At 43.7% G+C, this 21,976-nt stretch overlaps 1 pseudogene; it reads right to left on the reverse strand.

The window, feature by feature from the left end:
• Positions 1-2,867: 2,867 nt before the first annotated feature.
• Positions 2,868-21,195, reverse strand: LOC134343740 (uncharacterized protein K02A2.6-like; annotated as a pseudogene).
• Positions 21,196-21,976: the final 781 nt, after the last annotated feature.

Genomic DNA, 21,976 nt, shown 5'->3' on the forward strand with positions numbered 1-21,976 from the left:
GCCACTGATGCTAGCCCAGGCCAGCAAACATCTTAATTTTATGTGTATTCTCGTAACAGTATGTTCTTTGTTATTGTGCTTTTAATCAGTGTTCTGTCTGATGATTGTGTACTTTTCTACATAGCAAAGCAAATAAGAGCTGAAGCAATTACAGAGACAACTAAAAAAATCCTACTGGTTCCTTGCCAGTACTTACACTGGACAAGTGGGTTACATGAAAAGTCCCAGATTTTTAGCATCCGGGACATAAATGAATGAAATCAGACTGAGACCTATCACGCAAAGGAACTTGCTCGACTGCTATGTAATAATCTTCACTGAAACCCAGCTGGATCATAACGGACCCAAATGCACCTATTGAGCAAGCAGGCCACATGGCCTAATGGCTCAATAGAATGCAAGATTCCCGAAATAAATCAGGTGGTGGCTTATGCAATGCCTATTGCTCAACTCTGTCGTCATTGATAGTTATTGCTGTCCCAACCTGGAATATCTCATGGTAGAGTGTAGGCCTTTCCATCTACCCAGAGAATTCACAGTTGCTTACATCACAGTGGTCTACATTCCACCACAAGCCAACACTAATGTCCACACTACACCGGATAATTTTGAAAATGAAGTTTTTTCTCTTCGTTTTGACCCTCCATCCACACTGAAACGGCGTTTTCATCCCCCGAAAATGGAGATTTTCAGAAACGGTCTCCAGAGTGAATAAATCTGAGAACGCCTAATATCCGTTGTAGTGTATATAGGGTAAATGGAGAGATTTAAAAACGCTGTCATGACAACACCAGAACAACAATGTTTTTTCTGCTTCTGCTTGGTACTGCGCAAGCACTGCCGTACGGCTGTTATAATGCGCAGTCAGTGTGAAAGTTAAACTGTAAAGTGAGCTTTTTTGACTATTTAAAAACGCTGTCATGATGTGCCGGAACAGATGTTCGTTGTTTTCTTAAATGCGACCACCTAACAATTTCAGAATAGACGGCAACGAGACTGAAGCCAGAAGGGTTAGAAATGTACTTTGACCCATAGCTTACTGAATAAATAAGTATACTCACTTTGCCCTGTTCTCTGTCCTTGCTTGTATGAAGGTGGTTTACCTATTTATGCAAGTACTTCTCTGACAATAGATGTGTAACAGCCTAATGTAACATTGTATGGAAATACAAGATAACACTGATGCAGACATGTTTTATACATTTAACAAGGTGCTTTATTAATGCAACAGAGTTAGTCAGTTTTTCAATGTTCGTCGTCAGCCGGGTCATACTGTACGTGAACTCCCTGTCGGCTGCCTCTATACGCTCCGGTATTTGTTTTTTTTAGTTTCAAGTCCTCCTGCGCGAGAGCCAAGAGCAATTCCTTTTAAGTTTTTCTACTCTGTAACTGGACAAACGCGCACCAAGTACACCGTTTCCTCTTCGCTTGTTTTCTGTGTCCTGCGCATGCACAGTAGGAAGAGATTCACCCAAATATCCACCTAATGTGGACAGAGATATTTTGAAAAATGCTTAGTGTGGACGCCTGTCGTTTTTACTCGAAACCAGCGTTTTCAAAATTATCCGGCGTAGTGTGGATGTAGCCTCAGTTAGCATTAGCACATCTGCATGATGTTATTAATAAGCAACTGTCTGCCCACCCTGATGCCGCCTTCATCTAAGCCAATGAGTTCAATCAAGCCACTCTTAAAACAGTATTCCCGGAATTTTGCTGGAATGTGAAATGCCCCACAAGGGGCAACAATACACTGGACTAGGATTACACCAATATTGCGGCTGAATATGGGGCTAATCCCTGCCCTCATCTGGGACTATCTGATAACTTGTTTTTATTTCTAATTCCAGCCTACAGACCAGTGATAAGGAAGGCAAACCCAGTTACTAAATCAGTGACAATGTAGCCTGAGGGAACTGTCTCACACAGCTTCGGGACTGCTTCGAGTGCACAGACTGGACCTGTGGTAATTTCTACTTTGAAAAAGGAACACTCGACAACTTCATGTCCAAAGGAACAACTTTATCTCGAACGGCAAAACTGATATTTATATACAGAGGCTTTCACAACCCATACATCATGTCAGGGACACTATATACAAAGCTCACCAGAAATAAAAAAGAACGGAAATAAAAACCCCGCCAACCTCAGAACCAGCCCCTCTTTAAAAACAGCTTCCCAATTAGTATTATTTTACTTTTGATAATGCTCACATTACAACACTTCTCCCCCTTTAAAATCCAACCTCCCCAAATATAAACAACTGAGAAATAAAAACAGTGATATCATTGGCTTGCATACCCCTGAAATTTATATGAGTTTACCGACACAAAAACACCTGAAAATCGTGACAGATTTAACATTCAATCTAACAACTGTCCCGTCAAAGATTCAGTCTGTCAGGAGGTTTGCAAGGGCGCTGCCATCTGCGCACTACCCCCGGTGACCCAGCAGGCACCGCTGGTGATGGTGTTTTGAGTGGATCTGGTGTTGGGGGCATGAGAGGGGTCTGTGTGTCTACGTGAGAAAGTCCATCCTCTTCAGGGGACCCCGACCCCTCTGCCAGCGTGTGTGTGTCTCTCTCTCTCTCTCTCTCTCTCTCTCTCTCTCTCTCTCTTTCTCTCTGGCAAAGTCACTGGTGGACATGCTTCCACAGCAGTCTTTCTCACAATTGGAAACACCATGGAACTGTCTGCCTCTGACCCAGTATCATCACTCAGGAGCACATGGTCCTGATGTCTGCGGAAAACACACCCATCAGTCAGCTTAACAACATAGGAGATGAGACCACTCTGCTTAAGAATAACCCCAGGTAGCCATTGCTGATTGTTCCTCACATAGACATTGTCATCCGGTTTTAACTGCCTCTCTCGCGCATGTTGATCATGTCCCTCCTTCTGTTTTTCCTGCTTTCTCTCCACTTTCCCCTTCATGTCCGGGTGCAGCCGGTCCAATCTTGACTTGTGCCTACGCCCCATCAGCATCTCTGCTGGAGTGCGGGCAGTCGTAGTCTGTGGCGTGAGGCGGTATTTAAACAGGAAACGTGAAAGCCGAATGCTGAGAGAGTCCCCTGCCATCCGCTTCAGGCCTTCCTTCACTGTCTGAACAGCCCACTCAGCCAAACCATTTGAGGCTGGGTGGAAAGGGGCCGTCCGAATGTGACGAATGCCATTCTGCTGCATGAACTCACTGAACAGCTCACTGATGAACGTCGGGCCATTATCAGTGACCAGAGTATCAGGCAACCCATGGACTGCAAACACTTGCCTGAGTTTGTCTATGGTTGAAGGGGCTGTGATGTTGCTCATGATGTGAGCTTTGATCCATTTAGAATGCGCATCTACCATTACAAGAAACATCTGCCCCATAAAAATGGCCAGCAAAGTCTAAATGTAGCCTAGACCAGGGGTGGTCTGGCCACTCCCATGGGTGCAAAGGAGCTGATGGTGGCATATTCTGATTAGTCTGACATTGCGTGCATGATTTTACCTTGTTCTCCAGATCCTGATCCATTCTTGGCCACCAAACGCAGGATTTTGCAAGGCTTTTCATTCGAGACACCCCTGGATGAGTCTCATGAATTTCCTCCACAATCTATGAACAGCCAGGGGGAGGCACGATGACCCTCACCCCCCAGATGATGCAGCCATCCTGCAGACTGAGTTCTGTCTTGCGTTTGGCATAAGGCCTCAGTTCCTCTCCTTCCACCACTCTGGGCCAACCTTGTAAAAGAAAAGTCTTGAGTTGGGACAGGACTGGGTCCCTCTCTGTCCACAGCTTGATCTGGGTCACCCTTACAGGTGTCTCTGACAGCCTCTCCAATGAAAACACAGTCTCTGGAGGCACATATGTAGCAACAGGTGTCTCAGGTAAAGGTAGTCGACTCAGTGCATCAGCATTTGCATTATTCCCACCCGCTCTGTAAACTATAGTGTACTGGTAGGCTGAAAATGTAAGAGCCCAACGCTGTATCCTGGCTGAGGCTAGTGGTGGGATGCGTCTAGTCTCACTGTACAGGCTCATCAGTGGTTTATGGTCCGTATAAATGGTAAATCTGTGTCCATAGAGGTACTGATGAAAGTGTTTGACTGCAAAAACAATGGCCAGGCCTTCTTTGTCTAGCTGTGAATATCCCTTCTCAGCAGCCGTCAGGGTACGTGAAGCAAAACTAATAGGCTTCTCTGAGTGTCCCTCCATTACATGCGAGAGAACTGCCCCGACTCCATAGGGCGAGGCATCACATGCAAGGGTGATCTCCTTGTCTGGGTCATAGTGAACAAGCAGCTTCGCTGAGTGGAGGAGTTCCTTCACTTCCTTGAAAGCTTTCTCCTGCTCTTCACCCCATTGGCACTTAGTGTCATTGTGAAGCAGCTTATACAGTGGGGTCAAAACCCTTGAGAGGTCCGGAAGAAACTTGCCATAATAATTCACCACGCCCAAAAATGATCTGAGTTCTGTGAGGGCTTGGGGCTTGAGGCCTCCTTAATAGCTCCCACTTTGTCCTCCACAGGGCAAAGTACCTCAGCTGTGATCTTGTGTCCCAGGTAAGTCACACTCGATGCCAGGAACACACACTTTCCATGTTTCAATCGCAGCCCTGTGTCTGAGAGCCTCTTCACCTGTTCTAAATTAGCCAGCTGCTCCACCTCCGTAGCCCCCATGATCAAAATATTATCAAGGTACACTGCTGTGTGCGGAATCCCCTGCAGCAAAGTGTCCATTGTCCTTTGGAAAATGGCAGGGCTGGACGCCACTCCAAACACCAGGCGATTGTACTTGAAAAATCCCTTGTGCATATTAATAGTGACATACTCCTTTGAATCCTCATCGAGCAGCAGCTGTTGGTAGGCGTGGCTCATGTCCAGCTTTGTGAACAGCTTACCCCCTGGCAGGGTCGCAAACAGGTCATCCACCCGTGGCAATGGGTACTCCTCCAGCTTAGAGACCTGATTCACTGTAAATTTATAATCCCCACATATCCTCACCATTTTGTCTGCCTTCAAAACTGGGACAATGGGAGCCGTCCACCTTGAAAACTGGACAGGCTCAATGATGCCCAGCCCCTGTAAATGTTCCAGCTCCTCCTCGACTTTGCCTTTCATGGCATAGGGCACCGACCTGGGCTTAAAAAAACATGGTGTAGCCTCAGGGTTGACATGAAGTTTCACTGTCACGCACTTCAGTGTTCCCAGCTCGTCCCTGAAAACGTCACTGTACCACTGCAGAATATCCTCCGTCGTGTGTACATACTAAATTTCATGCCAGTTTAGCCGGATTCTGCGAAGCCAATTGTGACCCAAAAGACTGGGCCCCCTGCCCTTAGCTATCACTAGCCTGGCTTCAGCCTTCTGACCCCCGGCTGAAATGTCCACATATAACACCCCTAATTGAGGTATGGGCTGCCCCGTATAGATCCTAAGTTTGAGCTTTTACGTTCTAATGGGAGGCAGGTTGGACCCCCATGTCCTCCTGTAGGTCTCCTCACTAATGACCGATGCAGTAGCCCCTGAATCAATCTCAAGCTTAATGTCCTTTCCCGACAGTGACTGTGGCATAATATGGTTCTGGTGGTTCCTCATCTGTTTCCACTCCAAACATGTTGTAGGCACACGCTGTCTCTACATCTGCTTCTTCTAGGTGGTGTGTGGCTGCCTGAGCCTGTTGACCTTTCCCCTGCCCAGGCTTAATCTTACCCTTTGAACTTCTGCACTTTTTAGCTAAATGTCCCTTTTTGCTACAAGCACGGCAGACAGTGTCTCTGAATTTGCAATCATTTGCGTAGTGCGTCCCTCCACACTGGAAACATTCCACCCGCTTTGCCTGTTTACCAGTCTCCCTTCTGACAGACTGCGACCCCCCATGTCCTTCCTGGATATCCTTGACATTATTAGCAGCCATTTCCGTGCCTTGAGCTATCTCTAGGGCTTTCTTGAAAGTCACCAGTGGGGCTTCCCCCAACAGGCAGCGTTGTATGACGTCATTATTAATACTGCATACAAATCTATCATGGAGCATGTCAGCCAACCCTGCCCGAAATCACAATGCTCCGACAGCTGCCAAAGCTCGGCAACAAAATTGGCCACAGACTGACCTGGCTTCCTGAAACGGCTGTGAAACTTAAACTGTTGGACTATCACAGAAAGTTTCGGATTGTAGTGGTTCCCCACGAGCTTGATCAGTTTGTCATATGGAATGCCCCCCCCCCCCCGTTTCCACGGTGTGGCTAAATTCCTTATTAGCTTGTAAGTCTTTGCCCCACACACACTCAGGAGAATAGAGCACTTCTTAGCCTCCTCAGTAATTCCATTAACACAGAAAAAGTGTCCCAAACTATCCTCATACTCCGGCCAGTCCTCATTTCCTTCCACCAATTCACCGATAATCCCAAACGCAACCATCTGAAATGCAAAGCTCCTTGTCCCTACACAGCTCCTGTTCGAAATGCGCCAACACATCCACAAAACCAGTTCACCTCGTCGCCAAAAATATGTGGTAACTTCTACTTTGAAAAAGGAACACTCAACAACTTCATGTCCAAAGGAACAACTTCATTTTGAATGGCAAAACTGATATTTATATACAGAGGTTTTCACAACCCGTACGGCATGGCAGGGACTCTATATACAAAGCACACCAGAAGTAAAAAAGAACGGAAATAGAAACTCCACCAACCCCGGAACCAGCCCCGCTTTAAAAACAGCTTCCCGATTAGTATTATCTCACTTTTAATAATGCTCACGTTATAACAGGACCCGTTTGCATGCCAAGCAATGAATGATTTGGGAATTGATTTGGAATACAGTACTACAGTCAGGCACTATATCAAATACTATGTAGACTGTCACCAGCAATAAAACATCCACGTAGTCCTGAATCAGAAGTCATGGATGGACAACAAAGTCTAAAACCTGCTCAGGGCTCGGGATGCTGTTTAGAGGTCCAGTGACACTGCACCATTCAACAAAGTCAGGTCAAACCTTAAAAGATGCATTTAAACTTCCAAGTACAGATACAAACACTGCCAACCCCTGACGCATGTGGGAAGGCATCAGGTCCATCACTGACTATAAATGAAAGATCTCCTGCCCTGCAACGTCACACTAGATCAGTTTAACAGGGACAACAGTGAACCAGTGATGAAGGCCTTGACACCTGAGGCAGACTCAAGGCTGACACTGAGCACGGATGAAGTGAGACGTGCCCTCTTCAGTACCAACACATGCAAGGCAGCTGGACCAGACAGTGTACCCGGGCAGGCCCTCAGGGACTACACTGACCAGATGGCAGAGGTTTTTACTCAATTGTTGCCAAAAAAATCAGAACCACCACAACATCACAGAGGTACTAAGACTTTGCTCTCTCATTACCAGCCACTTCTTTCCGGGCAAATTGTGAGAGTAGATGAATTTGACCAAAAGACCATTAGACAGAGGAGCAGAATTAGGCCATCTGGCCCATTGAGTCTGCTCCGCCATTCAATCATGACTGATCTTTCTTTGTTCCCCCTTCTCAACCCCACGCCCTGGCCTTCTCCCCATAACGTTTGATGCCATGGCCAATCAAGAACCTATCAAACTCCACCTTAAATACGCCTAACGACCTGGACTTGCGGTAACAAATTCCACAAATTTACCACCCTCTGTAAAGAAATTTCTCTGCATCTCTGTTTTAAATGGATGCCCCTCTATCCTGAGGCTGTGCCTTTTCCTAGACTCGCTCACTATGGGAAACATCCTTTCCACATCTACTCTGTCTAGGCCTTTCAGCATTCCAAAGATTTCATGGAGATCCCCCCTCATCCTTCTAAATTCCAGCGAGTACAGACCCAGGGTCATCAAACATTTCTCATATGATAACCCCTTCATTCCTGGAATCATCCTTGTGACCCTCCTCTGAACCTTCTACAATGCCAGCACATCATTTCTTGGATAAGGAGCCCAAAACTGTTCACAATACTCACAGTGAGGCCTCAGCAGTGTCTTATAAAACCTCAGAACCACACCGCATCCAGTTTCTCATCCAGGCAGTGTACGATGTGCTTCCAAGCCCATCAAACCTGCACACATGGGGCAAGGCAGAGTCATCTGCGTGCCCACTGTGCTCCAAGCGAGGAACCCTGGAGCACATCCTCAGCGGCTGTGCAAGGGCACTTGGTGAGGGACGGTGCAGGTGGAGGCATGATCAGGTCCTGAAGACCATCGCTGAAGCCGTCAGCGCAGGAGTCGAGTGGGCAAAGCGGTCCCTACCCTCCAAGCAGACCATTGTCTTTGTCAGAGCTGGGGAGCAGCCAATACCTGCCAAAAGGACATCTGCAGGTATTCTGACCTCTGCAAGGGGCTGGCAGCTGTTGGTGGACCTCGAAGGACAGCTGAAGTTCCCCAACCATATCGCAGCCACCACCCTGCGACCAGGATTGTCCTAGTGTCTGAGTCTACTAAGCAAGTGGTGCTACTGGAGCTGACAGTCCCATGGGAAGATAGCTTGGAAGAGGCCTTTGAAAGGAAGCTCTCCAAGTACGCAGGACTGGTCAGCAACTGTCAGCAGGCTGGATGGAGAGCGAGGTGTCTCCCAGTGGAGGTTGGTTGTAGGGGATTTGTAGGCCGTTCTTTAGTTAGAGCCTTCAGCATTTTGGGCATTGAGGGAGAGAGGAAGAGGAGAGCCATCCGCAGTACCACCGATGCAGCAGAGAGGGCCTCAAGATGGCTGTGGCTCAAAAGAGGGGAGCCATGGAGTCATAAGTAGCTAGCCATCTGGACACAAGCTAGGGTCTGATCAGCCCCGGCTGGGTCACCTGGAGGAGGTTGTATGATGTTGAAAGACCCGAAACACCCGATGATTCCAGGAACATCACTGAAGATGTGTCCAGAAGCATCAATAGATGTATGTACACAGCAGAATCACGTCCCTGCTCTTATATTCTAGACCACTTGAAATGAATGCTAGTATTGCATTTGCCTACCTCACTACTGACTCAACCTGCAAGTTAATCTTTAGGGTGTTCTGCACAAGGGCTCCCAAGTCCCTTTGCATCTCAGAGTTTTGGAAAATAGTTTGCACACTTATTTCTTCTACCAAAGTGCCTGACCATACATTTTCCTGCATTGTATTTCATTTGCCTCTTTCTTACCCATTCTCCTAATCTGTCTAATCTCTTCTGCAGCCTTCCTGGTTCCTCAACACTACCTGTCCCTCCACTAATTCTTGTATCATCTGCAAACTCGGCAACAAAGCCATCTAAATCATTGATATACAGCATAAAAAGAAGCAGTCCCAACACCGAACCCTGTGGAATCCCACTAATCACTGGCAGCCAATCAGACAAGGGTTCTATTATTCCCACTGACTGCCTCTAAAAATCATGCTAACAAATGATCTAACCATGCTAGTAACTTTCCTGCAATGCCATGGCTCTTAACATGATAAGCAGCCTCATATGTGGCACCTTGTCAAAGGCCTTCTGAAAATCCATAGATATAACATCCACTGCATACCCTTTATCTATCCTACTTGTAATCTCCTTAAAGAATTCCAAAAGGTTTGTCAGAAAGGATTTTCCCTTAAGGAAACCATGCTGGCTTTGGCCTATTTTGTTCTGTGTCACCAAGTACTCCATATCCTCATCCCTAATATTTGACTCCAACATCTTCCCAATCACTAAGGTCAGGCTAACTGATAAATAATTTCCTTTCTGCTGCCTCCTTCCTTTCTTAAAGAGTGGAGTGAAATTTGCAATTTTCCAGTCCTCCAGAACCATCCAGAGTCCAGTGATTCTTGAAAGGTCATTACTAATGCCTCCACAATCTCTATGACTACTTCTTTCAGAACCCTAGGGTGCCCTTCTTCTGATCCGGGTGACTTATGTACCTTTAGGTCTTTCAGCTTTTTGAGCACCTTCTTTGTTGCAATAACAACTGCACTCACATCTCGTCCCTCACACCCTTCAACACCTGGCACACTGCTAGTGTCTTCCACAGTGAGGACTGATGCAAACTACTTATTTAGTTTATCTCCCATCTCCTTGTCCCGTTATTATTTCTCTGGCCTCATTTTCCAGCTGTCCTATATCCACTCTCATCTCTCTTTTTTTTTATATACTTAAAAAAGCTTTTCCTATCCACCTTGATATTGTTTGCTAGCTTGCTTTCATATTTCAACTTTTCCTGCCTAATAATTATTTTGGTTGGTTTCTGTAGATTTTTAAAAGCTTCACAATCCTCCATTTTCCCACTAATTTTTGCTTTGTTGTATGCCCTCCTTTTTGCTTTTACATTAGCTTTGATGTCCCTTGTCAGCCACGGTTGTACTATTTTGCCATTTGAGTATTTCTTTGTTTTTGGAATACAACTATCCTGCACTTTCCTCATTTTTTCCCAGAATCTCAAGCCGTTTCTACTCTGCTGTTATCCCTTTCAGCGTCTCCTTCCAATTTACTTTGCCCAACTCCTCTCTCACACCAGTGTAATTTCCTTTACTCCACTGAAATACTACTACATCAGGCTTTACTTTCACCCTAATAAATTTCAAGTTGAACAATCGTACTGTGATCACTGTCTCCTAAGGTTTCCCTTACCTTAAGCTCCCTAAGTGTCTAGACAGCCTGGTCATGTCCCACATTAAGAACGCCATCCCTGCCACTCTGGACCAGCACCAGTATCCCTTTAGGGCGAACAGATCAACTGTGGATGCCATCTCCACTGCTCTCTGCATCATACTGGAGCATAAGGACGCCTATGTCAGAATGCTTTTTATCGACTACAGTTCTTCCTTCAACACCATTCTCCCCAACAAGTTGACCATTAAACTACACAATCTGGACTCAATACATCAATTTACAACTGGATTCTAGACTTTCCTATCAATGGACCCCAGGCAGTCAGACTATATATATATATAGGCATCTGTCACTTGGCCACGCGCCAACACTGTCAGACTAGATAAGTACACATCAACCTCCCAGACCCAGAACACTAGTGCACCGCAGAGATGTGAACTGAGCCCACTCCCTTACACTCTTTTCACCCATGACTGTGCCCCTGCTTATGCCAACAACTCCATCATCAAGCTTGCAGATGACACTTCAGTGTTATTAACGACAAATAACAATGAAACAGCAAACAGAGAGGAGGTGCAGAAACTGTCTGAACGGTGCAATTACCATAAGCTTTCACCCAACATCAAAAAAACCAAATGATTATCAATTTCAGAAAATCAAGAAGGTTTAAACAAGCTCCACTACTCATAAATAGTGGAGCAGTGGAAGGGTCTCCAGCTTTAAGTTCTTGGGTGAGAACATCGCAGAGGATCTCCCTTGGACCACCAACACCTCCTTGATAGCAGGAAGGGCACAGCAGCTATCTTAGGCTTTTGAAGATAGTCTGGGGGCCGGTTGTGGGTTGTGGTTCTGTGGAATGCTCTGCCTCAGAAGGCAGTGGAGGCCAATTCTCTGGATTCTTTCAAAAAAGAGTTAGATAGAGCTCTTAAAGATAGCGGAGTGAAGGGATATGGGGAGAAGGCAGGGAAAGGGTACTGATTGTGGATGATCAGCCATGATCACAGTGAATGGTGGTGCTGGCTTGAAGGGCTGAATGGTCTACTCCTGCACCTATTGACTATTGTCTATTGTCTATTAAACCTGCTCCAAAAGCTACTGGTAAACCTTTATCAAAATGTAATTGAGAAAATACTTACTGCATGACAGTATGGTACAGTAGTTGCAACAAAATTGACCAAAAACCATTTCAGTGATTCTTCAGGACTGCACAGAACATCATTGGGACAAGACCAGCAGTTATGGAAATCATCTAAAGCTTACAATGTCTCCAGTGGGCTCGCAAAATCGGGATTGGCTCATCTCACCCCTGTAACCTCCTGTTCAATCTCCTACCATCCTACAGGAGATACAGAAGCACCTGGGCACAGACATTGAGACCGAAAAACTGCTTTTTCCCCAGGGCTGTGGTGCAACTGAACAATGTCCCATTTTAGAGTTGTTTGCTATTAATTCAGTTGTAACTTAGGTGTCACTCTAAGTAACTCTGGTGTTATTTTAAATTCAATCATTGTGTTTTTAGTAATTGAATCGCCAATACGCTGTTTTGTATTGAATGGAGTAGCACTGCAATCTCGTCCTCAGCAATGACAATAAAGCTTTAACCAACCAACTAACTATCTACAGTACATTTAAGAGATGCAGTGAGAAACTTGTGTTGGTCTATGAAACTGTAGGGTAATGTCACTGGTGGAAACATACATAATTCACAATCACCGACAATGATTTGGGGTTCAGTTTAAGAGGCTGGTCTGACGTGATGACGTAATTACATAAAGTACTTTTACCACACGTGTTCAGTGTTTGAAGTACAATAAATGATTTTTTTTACATTTTTTCTTAAACATAAGAAGCCTCACAACATTTTATTTGTGAAAACCTACAAAACCATCAACTCCTTGCAGATATGGGCTGAGAAATAGCAGATGGAGTTTAACCCAGATAAATGTGAGGTGTTGCACCTCAGTAGGGCAAACGCAAGGAGACAGTAGACTACTAAAGCGAGATCCTTAGCAGTGCTGCTGAGCAAGAGATCTTGGGATCCAAGTTAATAGCTCATTGAAAGTGACTTCACAGGTTGAATAGGTGGTTAAGAAGGCTTATGGAATGCTTGTTTTTATTAGTTGAGACATTGAGTTCAAAAGTCAGGGGTTATGTTGCAATTATATTAAACTGTGGTTAGTTCAAAGTAAAATTTATTATCAGAGTACATATATGTCACCACATACAACTGAGATTCTTTTTCTGCAAGCATATTTAGCAAATCTATAGAACAGTAACTGTAAAAAGGTTCCATGTACAAACTGTGCAAACAGGCCATATCTAGAGTACTGCATACAGTTATGCTCGCACCACTATAGGAAGGATGCTGAGGGTTTGGAGAGGCTGCAGAAGAAGTTTACCAGGAGGCTGCATGGTTTAGAGGGCATGTGCTATCATAAGGTGCTGGGCAAACTTGGGTTGTTTTCTCTGAAGCGCCAGAGGCTAAGGGGAGATCTGATAGAGGTTTACAAGATTATCAGAGGCATAGATAGTGTGGACAGACACTATCTGTTTCCCAAGATTGAGATGTCTAATACCAGAGAGCATGCTTTGAAGGTGACAGGAGATAAGTTCAAGGGAATGTAAGGGGTAAGTTTTTTCACTCAGAGATTTGTGGATGCCTGGAATATGCTGCCTGGTATGATGGTAGAGGCAAATACATTAGAGGTTTTTAAGAGATCTTTGGATAGGCACATGGATGTAAGGAAGATGGTGGGATAAGAACATGGTGGAGGTAGGAGGGATTAGTGCTTGGGTGTTTTGACTTTTTTTTAGCAGCTTCATTGTGGGCCAAAGGCCTGTTCCTGTACTGTACTGTTCTATGTTCTATGTTCCTTAGGTTTATTTTGGTTAAATTGTGCTCTGCTTAATCCCTGCCTTTACATTTGTTTTTTTTTAGAATTTCATTATAGTGCAGACACTTTGATAAGTGTGTACATTTGACTATTAAAGGCACACAAAGAAATTTCTGAGGGTTATGGACTCTATGCCATTAATGCATGGGAGACATTTGTACTTCAAAGCATAAATTAACACAATCTTTGGATAATTTGACTTCTTGTAAATCCAGGAACTTATCAATGTCCAGTGTTACATCTTGTTACTTGCACATCTGACCCGCAAAAATTATAAACCAAATCAAGTCACTTCAGAGGCTCACCAATGTTGCTCATTAAAGAGAAAATTTGGCAGTCATACCTCTTCCAATGTTGAAGTCAAAACGATTACTATGATCATATATCTTTCAATAGTGTCTTTTTCCGTGGCATTAATTGTAGAAAAGAAGACAATTTCTGTCTGATGTTCTTACTGAGACGGCCTACAGGGACGAAGTCCAACACCTGGCCGTGTGGTGTGCCGACAACAACCTGGCCCTTAACATCCAGAAGACCAAGGAGATCATTGTGGACATCAGGCATGCTAGGAGCCACACTCACGTCCCCATATACATCAACGGAGCTGCAGTGGAGCGTGTATCAAGCTTCAAATTCCTTGGTGTCTACATTTCCGAGGATCTCACCTAGTCCCTGAACTCCCCCATCCTGACCAAAGAGGCGCAACAGTGCCTTTATTTCCTGTGGAGCATCAAGAAAGCTCACCCCTGTCCCAGGATACTGCCAAACTTTTACCGCTGTACCATTGAGAGCATACTCACCAGCTGCATCTCTGTGTGTATGGCAATTGTCCCGTATTGGACCACAAAGCACTCCAGCGTGTGGTGAAAACAGCCCAGCGGATTATCGGCACCTAATTGCCTACCATTGAGAACATCTACCATAAACGCTGCCTGGGCAGGGTGAAAAGCATTATCAAGGATGCATCTCACCCTAACCATAGACTTTTTACTCTCCTCCCATCAGTAAGCGCTACAGGAGCCTCCGTTCCCGCACCAGCAGACACAGGAGGAGCTTCTTCCCTGAAGCTGTGACCCTGCTGAACCTCACATCACAGCGCTAAACAGTATTGTACCCATATTGTACTGTCTCAGTACTTTCATATTTGTGTGCTGTAGCACTTACTTATTATTCGCAGTTATTTTGTAAATAACCCTATCGTTTGCATTTCTGGTTAGATGTTAACTGCACTTCATTGGCTTTGTATCTGTACTCGGCACAATGACAATAAAGTCGAATCTAATCTAATCTAGTCTAATTACTGATTATCTCTCAATCAACATCACTAAAACACAAGATCTGGTCATTATCACATTGACGTTTGGCGGACTTTACAATGTGCAAATTGGTTGCCATCCGTCCTACTTTAAAACAGTGACAACTTCAAAGATTGCTGTTAGTCTTTGGGATAAATAACATCTGTAGACAAATTCTAGTAACAGATCACAGAATTAAACACATAGAGGTTTATTCAGCTCGTCAAATGCATAGTAATTCATTATCAGAACAATTTAGCTTGTCCCACTTACCTGCAGTCTCCCCAGGGTCCTGCAGTTTTTCTTTCCTTTCAAATATGTACCAAGCTCCCTTTTAAATGCCTCACCTAAACACATCTCCACTATTACCCAAGGCAGTACACACTGTGTGAATACAATTTTTTTATGTCACTTGTAGAAATTTAGGAAACCACCTCCTTTGCAACATTTGGGCTTCCTTGGTCTTGCCAATCTAATGTCTGAGCTGTGATCAAGTAACCAATCAGAGACTATTGAAGCTTACTCCTTACACTCAATGAAGGTGCTCTTTCAATTTACCCACCTGAACAGAAGTCCAATATTGTGGCTTCCATGCCATGGTACAATCTATCTAATCATGTGGACTGCTATGTCATTGTAGAATCCCACTGGCAATGAATCCCTTGTTCCTGTACAATTTACCTGATTTTAAATGTATTAATGAATGAAATTCAGCTGGATAATAAAACAATGGGCAGCCAACCGTCTAAGCAGAAAAGTCCTTTACATCTGAACCACAGTGTCCATCTGTTTTTAAGTCTACCACCAATCTCGTGGTGTTTTATCAGCTAAGAATTAATTGAAGTAATAACAGAGATGTATTTAAGGCCTAGCACATGACAGATAAAAGATTAGAAAGTTATTCCATTAGGATGGATATGGAGAAAGTATATCTTCTCGTTAGGAAGTCATCATCAAACCTCTTCTACCTCATGCCCTTCAGAACTAGTGGACATGGTCTAAAATTATTTAGGTCTTTAGGTAAAAAAAGCAGGAAACATTTCTTTACACAAGAGTGTAAACAGTTGGATCATTCTTTCATCCAAAAAAAGTGGGATGGAGAAGAATCATGGGAGCATGTCTCTCAAAGATGTTCTTTAATTAGATGATAGCACTGATTATCACTGTCATTTATGGAGTGTCTCTCTGGTCATCGTCCTCTTCCTCCTTTATAGCATCCTCCTCCATCTCCTCCACCTCTTTCTGCCTTTCTTCCTCTTATTTCCCCTCCTTTTCCCCTCCTTTTCCACTTCTTTCTCCTTATCTCCTGAGTTTAAACCCCTGATATGAATGCTGGTGGCAATATCTGTTATATCAAAATCATCAAATAATAGGCACTCAGCAAGTTACCATGAATCTGAACATGTTATTTAACAAGTACTGAAGGAAATTCCTCAACCAGACTGTTCTTGGACCTCTTACTTGCTGAGGCCAGATGGCAACTCTTTGACTGCTCCTCATACCCATCCCTGGAAGAGGACATCATTCCACACCATCAGAAACTGTCTCTGACACTGGCACTGACCTCATTAACTCAGAAGAACTCCAGATATGAGAGGTAGCTGTGGGCACCCACATGGGCCCCAGCTATGTCTGTCTTTTCTTTGGCTATTTGGAACAGTCCATATTCCAAACCTTCCCTGGTAATGCCGCCCAAATCTTCCTCTGCTACAATGACGACACTTTGGTGCTGCTTCATGCACCCACGCTGAGCTCATCAATGTTGTCATCTTTGCCTCTAACTTCCACCCTGCCCTTAAATTCACCTCCCTCCCTTTTCTTGATCTCTCTATCTCCATCTCTGGAAGCAAACTGTCAACTGACATCTTCTATAAGCATTCATTGCAAGAGAACTAGAATGCAAAAGCAAGGATGTAATGTTGAGATTTAATAATACACTGGTGAGACCTCTCCTGGAGTATTGTGAGGAGTTTGGTCCCCTTATCTTAGAAAGGGTGTGCTGAAACTGGAGAGGATTCAAAGGAGGTTCACGAAAATGATTCCAGGATTGAATGGCTTGTCATATGAAAAGTGTTTGATGGCTCTGGACCTTTGTTCACTGGAATGAGGGGAGACTTCATTGAAACTTATCAATGAGGTGAAAGGCGTTGATACAGTGGATGTGGAGAGGATGTTTCCTATGATGGGAGAGTCTAAGACCAGAGGACACACCCTCAGAATAGAGGGGCATCCTTTTAGAACAGAGGAACTTCTTTAGCCAGAGAGTGATGAATCTATGGAATTCTTTACCACAGGCAGCTGTGGAGACCAAATCTTTATGCATATTTAAGACAGAGTTTGATAGATTCTTGATTGGTCATGGCATGAAGGGATATGGGAAGAAAGCAGGAGATTGGGACTGAGAGGAAAATTGGATTATCCAAGATGAAATGGTGGAGCAGACTCGATGGGCCAAGTGGCCTAATTCTGCTCCTTTACCGTAAGGACTTATGGCCTTATACCAATTCCCACAGTTATCTTGACTATACGTCTTCCCACCCTATCCCCTGGGAAAATGCTATTCTCTTTTGCAAATTCTCCACTGCATCTGTTCCCAAGGATGTGGCTTTCCTTTCCAGGACATCAGAGATGTCCTCTTTCTTCAAAGTATAGGGTTGCCCTTCCTCCAATATTGATGCTGACCTCATTCGCATCTCCTCCATTTCCCGAACATCCACTCTCATCCCATATTCCCACCACCTTAACTGATAGAGATCCTCTTGTCCTTGCCTACCAGCCCATCAGCCTCCACATCTAACACATCATTCTTCCCGATAGGGATTCTTCTGACAAGCATATCTTTACCTCCCGACTCCCCCCGCTTTCCGCAGGGATCATTCCCTCAGTGATTCCCTTGTCCATTCGTCATTCCCCACTAATCTCACCACCCGACACTTATCCTTGTAAGCAGCCAAAGTGTTACACCTGCCCATTCACCTCCTCCCTCACTGGCATTCGGGGTTCTAACCGATCCTTCCAGGTGAGGCAACACTGCAAATCTGCTGCCTATTGCGTCTGGTACTGCCGATGCAACCTCATCCCTATTGGTAAGACCCATTGTAAGTTGGGGGACCGCTTTGTTGGGCATCTCTGCTCCATCTACCAAAAGCCGAACTTCCTGGTGGAAAAACATTTTAATTCCAATTCCCATTCCTGTTCTGCCATGTCAGTCCATGGCCCCCTCTTGAGCCAAAATGATGCCATCCTTAGGGTGGAGGAGCAACATATTTTCTTCCGTCTGGGTAGCCTCCAACCTGATGGCATGAAGATCGATTTCTCCTTCCGGTAATTTTTTTCCCTTCCCCACCCCCCACCCCCTCCATTCCCCACTCTGGTCTGTTATCTCTTCTCCTCTCCTACCAGATTCCTTCTTCTCCATCTCTTGATCTCTCCGGCCCACCTGGCTTCATCTATCACCTTCTAGCTAACTTTCTTCTTCTCCCTACACCTCTTTATTCTGGCATCTTCCCCCTTCTTTTTCAGTCCTGAAGAAGGGTCTTCGCCTGAAACATTGACTGTTTATTCATTTCCATAGATGCAGACTGATTTGCTGAATTTCTCCAGCATTCTGCTTGTGTTACTTTTGATTTCCAGCATCTGAAGACTTTCTCCTGCTTATAATGTAAGTTGTATTGCGATGAAGATCCATGTCTCATTATGAATGAGCATCGGCAGCTCCCAGAGCGATGGATACTCATTGCATGATGCATTGCTGGTGTCTGCAGATTGAGGAAATTTAATCCCTTCATTGATTCTGAAGATCTTTGCACCTAAATGAAGGGTTTATTTGGTTATGTTCTGAAATTCAATGACATCTTAGATCCACCGACTTCTGTGAAACTGAATGTGTGGAAGCGAATGGGATTAGAAACTGAATATCTAGCATGTGTTTGGTGCTAGCAATCAAAAAAATATTTCTCCACTATCAATATTCCTTGGAGCATATGGAATTGCAGAAGGCTCTCTTATGTTGAAATGCCCAGGGGAATGTGCACTGATATTATCTTTGACATCACAAAATTCTTGCAGCATTAAATTTACTGTATTATAGAATGCCTCAGGCAGTGTAGACCTGGAATTGATGTAGTCTCTAACGTTTTGTTTCATTGGGCCTTGGATCTCTGTGACAGGCTCCATAACAAATGGGCAGCTTCTCAAACATTGAACTTGGGTGCTGTGAGTGAGTTGACTGGATTACAGATACTTGTGAGAAGAGCTTCTCGGCAAGGCTTTTCTCATTTCCTTTCCCCTCACGCATGTAGCAAATGGTGGTGTTAACTTGCCTCAGCTCCTTCTTCCATTCCTCATGCAAAGTAAGAAGATCCCTGGTAGGATGCCCATGAACTCCCTACTCCTGTACATTCTTACAATGAGTCCCTCACTACCAGAAAACACAAACTTTCTGAGTAGGAAAAAAATGCAAATTGTGCAAATGTTGATAAGTTCTTGCATATGTGCCTAAAAGTGTCCCAATATGTTTTGTGTTGTTGTATTCATACATTATCTCTGTTTATTTAAATGTTGTTCACAATTGTTACACTCTATGAGGTCTTTGGTGAGATGACATCTAAGTCGAATATTAGTCTCTGTATTTAAGGCATCACTATGGTGATTTGGAAGCAGTCCAAAATTAATATTATTATTCAAGATACCTGAGTGGGCAGGTTGTCTTCGACAGGTTAGATTTTTCTCTGTAAGATTTTAGAAGAACAAGAGGAAAACAACTGAAACATACAAAGAACTGACAAGGTACGCGTGCAGAGGATGTTTCGACCTGTGCAAAAGGGTTATTGTTCAAAACCAAGGGCTGAGCTGATTTTTATTTTCTTGGAGGGTTGTGGGTGTAACACCTGTGTAACGATTGTCTCATCCCATGTGACTGGTCATCGCACTCTATGAGAAAATCAAATTACGTAATAGGCTCTAGGTGTCAGAAGGAGGCAGTGAGTAGAAAATACACACTTCTTGATGTAAGTTTGTTTATAAAAAGTAGCAATATATACAAAATATTCACTTGATTAAAACAATTCAAAATTCCAACATTCTGTTTTAGGTTCCAAATCTCAGATATCAATGAAAAGCAAATTCCAGTTTAGTTGGAATCGGTGAGATTCATTATTACTCCAATTTTTCTAACTAGTTAGACCTAGTCTTATTTCCTATTTAAAGGTTTACAGACTAACATTTGCCTTTCCACTTCTCCCTAGTTAGTTAAGGAACTAATTGAATTCCTATTTTTAAGTATTATGGTTAAACTCACTTTCTGTTTCAGGTCAGTATATTTACAAATTCAAATTCAACCCCAAAAATATATATACGGCTTAAATCATTTCACAACAAACTCTCCAATATCACAACTTTTAAACAAAGTAAATCTCAATCAGTAACTTATCAAAATCTTTGCAAAAATAATCAGTTTATCCAGAAAATCAAATTAAGGTCCTGGAATAAGAAAATAAATTTATATATCCAACCGTATTAAATCCTCTACATCTTCAAACATTTCATTCCCACACTGGTTCTTCAATCTTGGGTGGCTTGCCACCTTGCTTCTTAGTTCTTGGGATGAAATAGTGCGTCATCCACGGGAAGTTAATTCGCAAAACTTATACGGTAATGACTGACTAAATCCCTTGGTATGATTTCACAGAACTAATTCCCAGTTACACAGCAGAAATCTTGAACACTAATCTCTGCTGATATTGTCTAGCAGATGCTTTTTATGGCCGTAGCTTCAATCAATCTTTTATCAATATTGTCTCTCCTCCAGGGATTTCACATTTCACCCTAAGGGTTTCCAGTAAGTTGGGCAGAAATACTAATTACTAATTCCACATTTAACAGTTTTTATCTTTAGTTAGTTTCGATAGTTTGCTGTGTTTCTGTCGCTTGTCCACACCTCGTTCTTACATAGCTTTTTGTTTTAAAGTTCTCTTTTTTTTTAATTCGGTAAACCTCATTTTATTCCTTCCACAGGTGGAGCTTTCTAACATTACATTTTTGGGTTTAATTAACCTGGGTTACACCCTGGCCCTTTAAATTTATGCAAGTATCTTTGCATATGCCTACAAGTTGCACTGTAATGGGTTTTGGGAGTTCAATTTGTGTGAAACCTGGAAAAGTCTCACAATATCTGAACTTAGACCTTGGAAAAGGGACTGAACAGTTGTCACTAAAGCATTTCCTAGCTCAGGACATATTAGAGTTCTAGATTTTTCTCTGTGTCTAAAGACCTTCTAAGTTCGGGCTCTTCTTTGTGAGAAATCTCACTGATCCTGTCTTTTCTAGTTAACACTTCACCGCGTGTCTCTTTTACTCTTTTAATCTCAGACTCATCTGGGATTGATGAAATTTCCAGACTTCTTCCATCAGGCAGGATACACTGATCACGCATTTCCTCATTTGTTGCTGATTCCATTGGGTTTTCTTCAGGACCTACAAGCAAGTTACTTTCTACAGTGGATTCCTCTACATCAGCACTTTAATTTCTTTGGGATTCCAGCACTGGGTCTGTAACTGGAGTGCGTGTAAATGACAGATTTGGGCTTGGTTTGGAACCCACAATCCTTTTGTGTAACTCTTCACAGGTTTCTCAACTCTTAGTAGGTTCATCTACACTGTCAAGTCTTGGTCTGAGGTAACAAACCTCATCCTCGTCCTCCTCAGAGTCAATTGGATTTTCTTCTTCTTCAACTGACTGTTCATTCTTAGTACTCCTGCGAGACGTGTACTTGTGAGCAGGGACTGGAGAAAGTTGTTCATTGTTTTCAGAAGGAAGAAATCCACAAGGGACCAATGGATCCCTATGGAATGTTCGTATGGGCCCAGACTGGTTCTCAGGACGTACCCTGTAGACAGGCAGATTGCCAGCTTGGCTCACCACTACATCGACCATTTCTTCCCATTGTTTGGCAAGTTTGTTTTTACCTCATAGGCGCACATTCCTTAGTAGCACTCATCTTCTTTCAACTCTGAAGCTGTCACATGTTTGTCGTATCTGGAATTGTTTCACTCTGCCATTTTCTGTGAGTTTCCCGTTGCTATTATGAAGCTTTCCTCAAGATGAGGTTTTAAATTGTGTACTTACTGAGTTTGTGATGTACCATATTCATGAATTTGGTGAATAATTCTTCACCGTCTCTCATGCTGGCAAAAGCTGAATCTAGGAGTCGTATGTAAATAGCGGGTGAAGCTCCAGG

Source organism: Mobula hypostoma, chromosome 3 (assembly GCF_963921235.1).
Source record: "Mobula hypostoma chromosome 3, sMobHyp1.1, whole genome shotgun sequence".
Classification (NCBI taxonomy): domain Eukaryota; kingdom Metazoa; phylum Chordata; class Chondrichthyes; order Myliobatiformes; family Myliobatidae; genus Mobula; species Mobula hypostoma.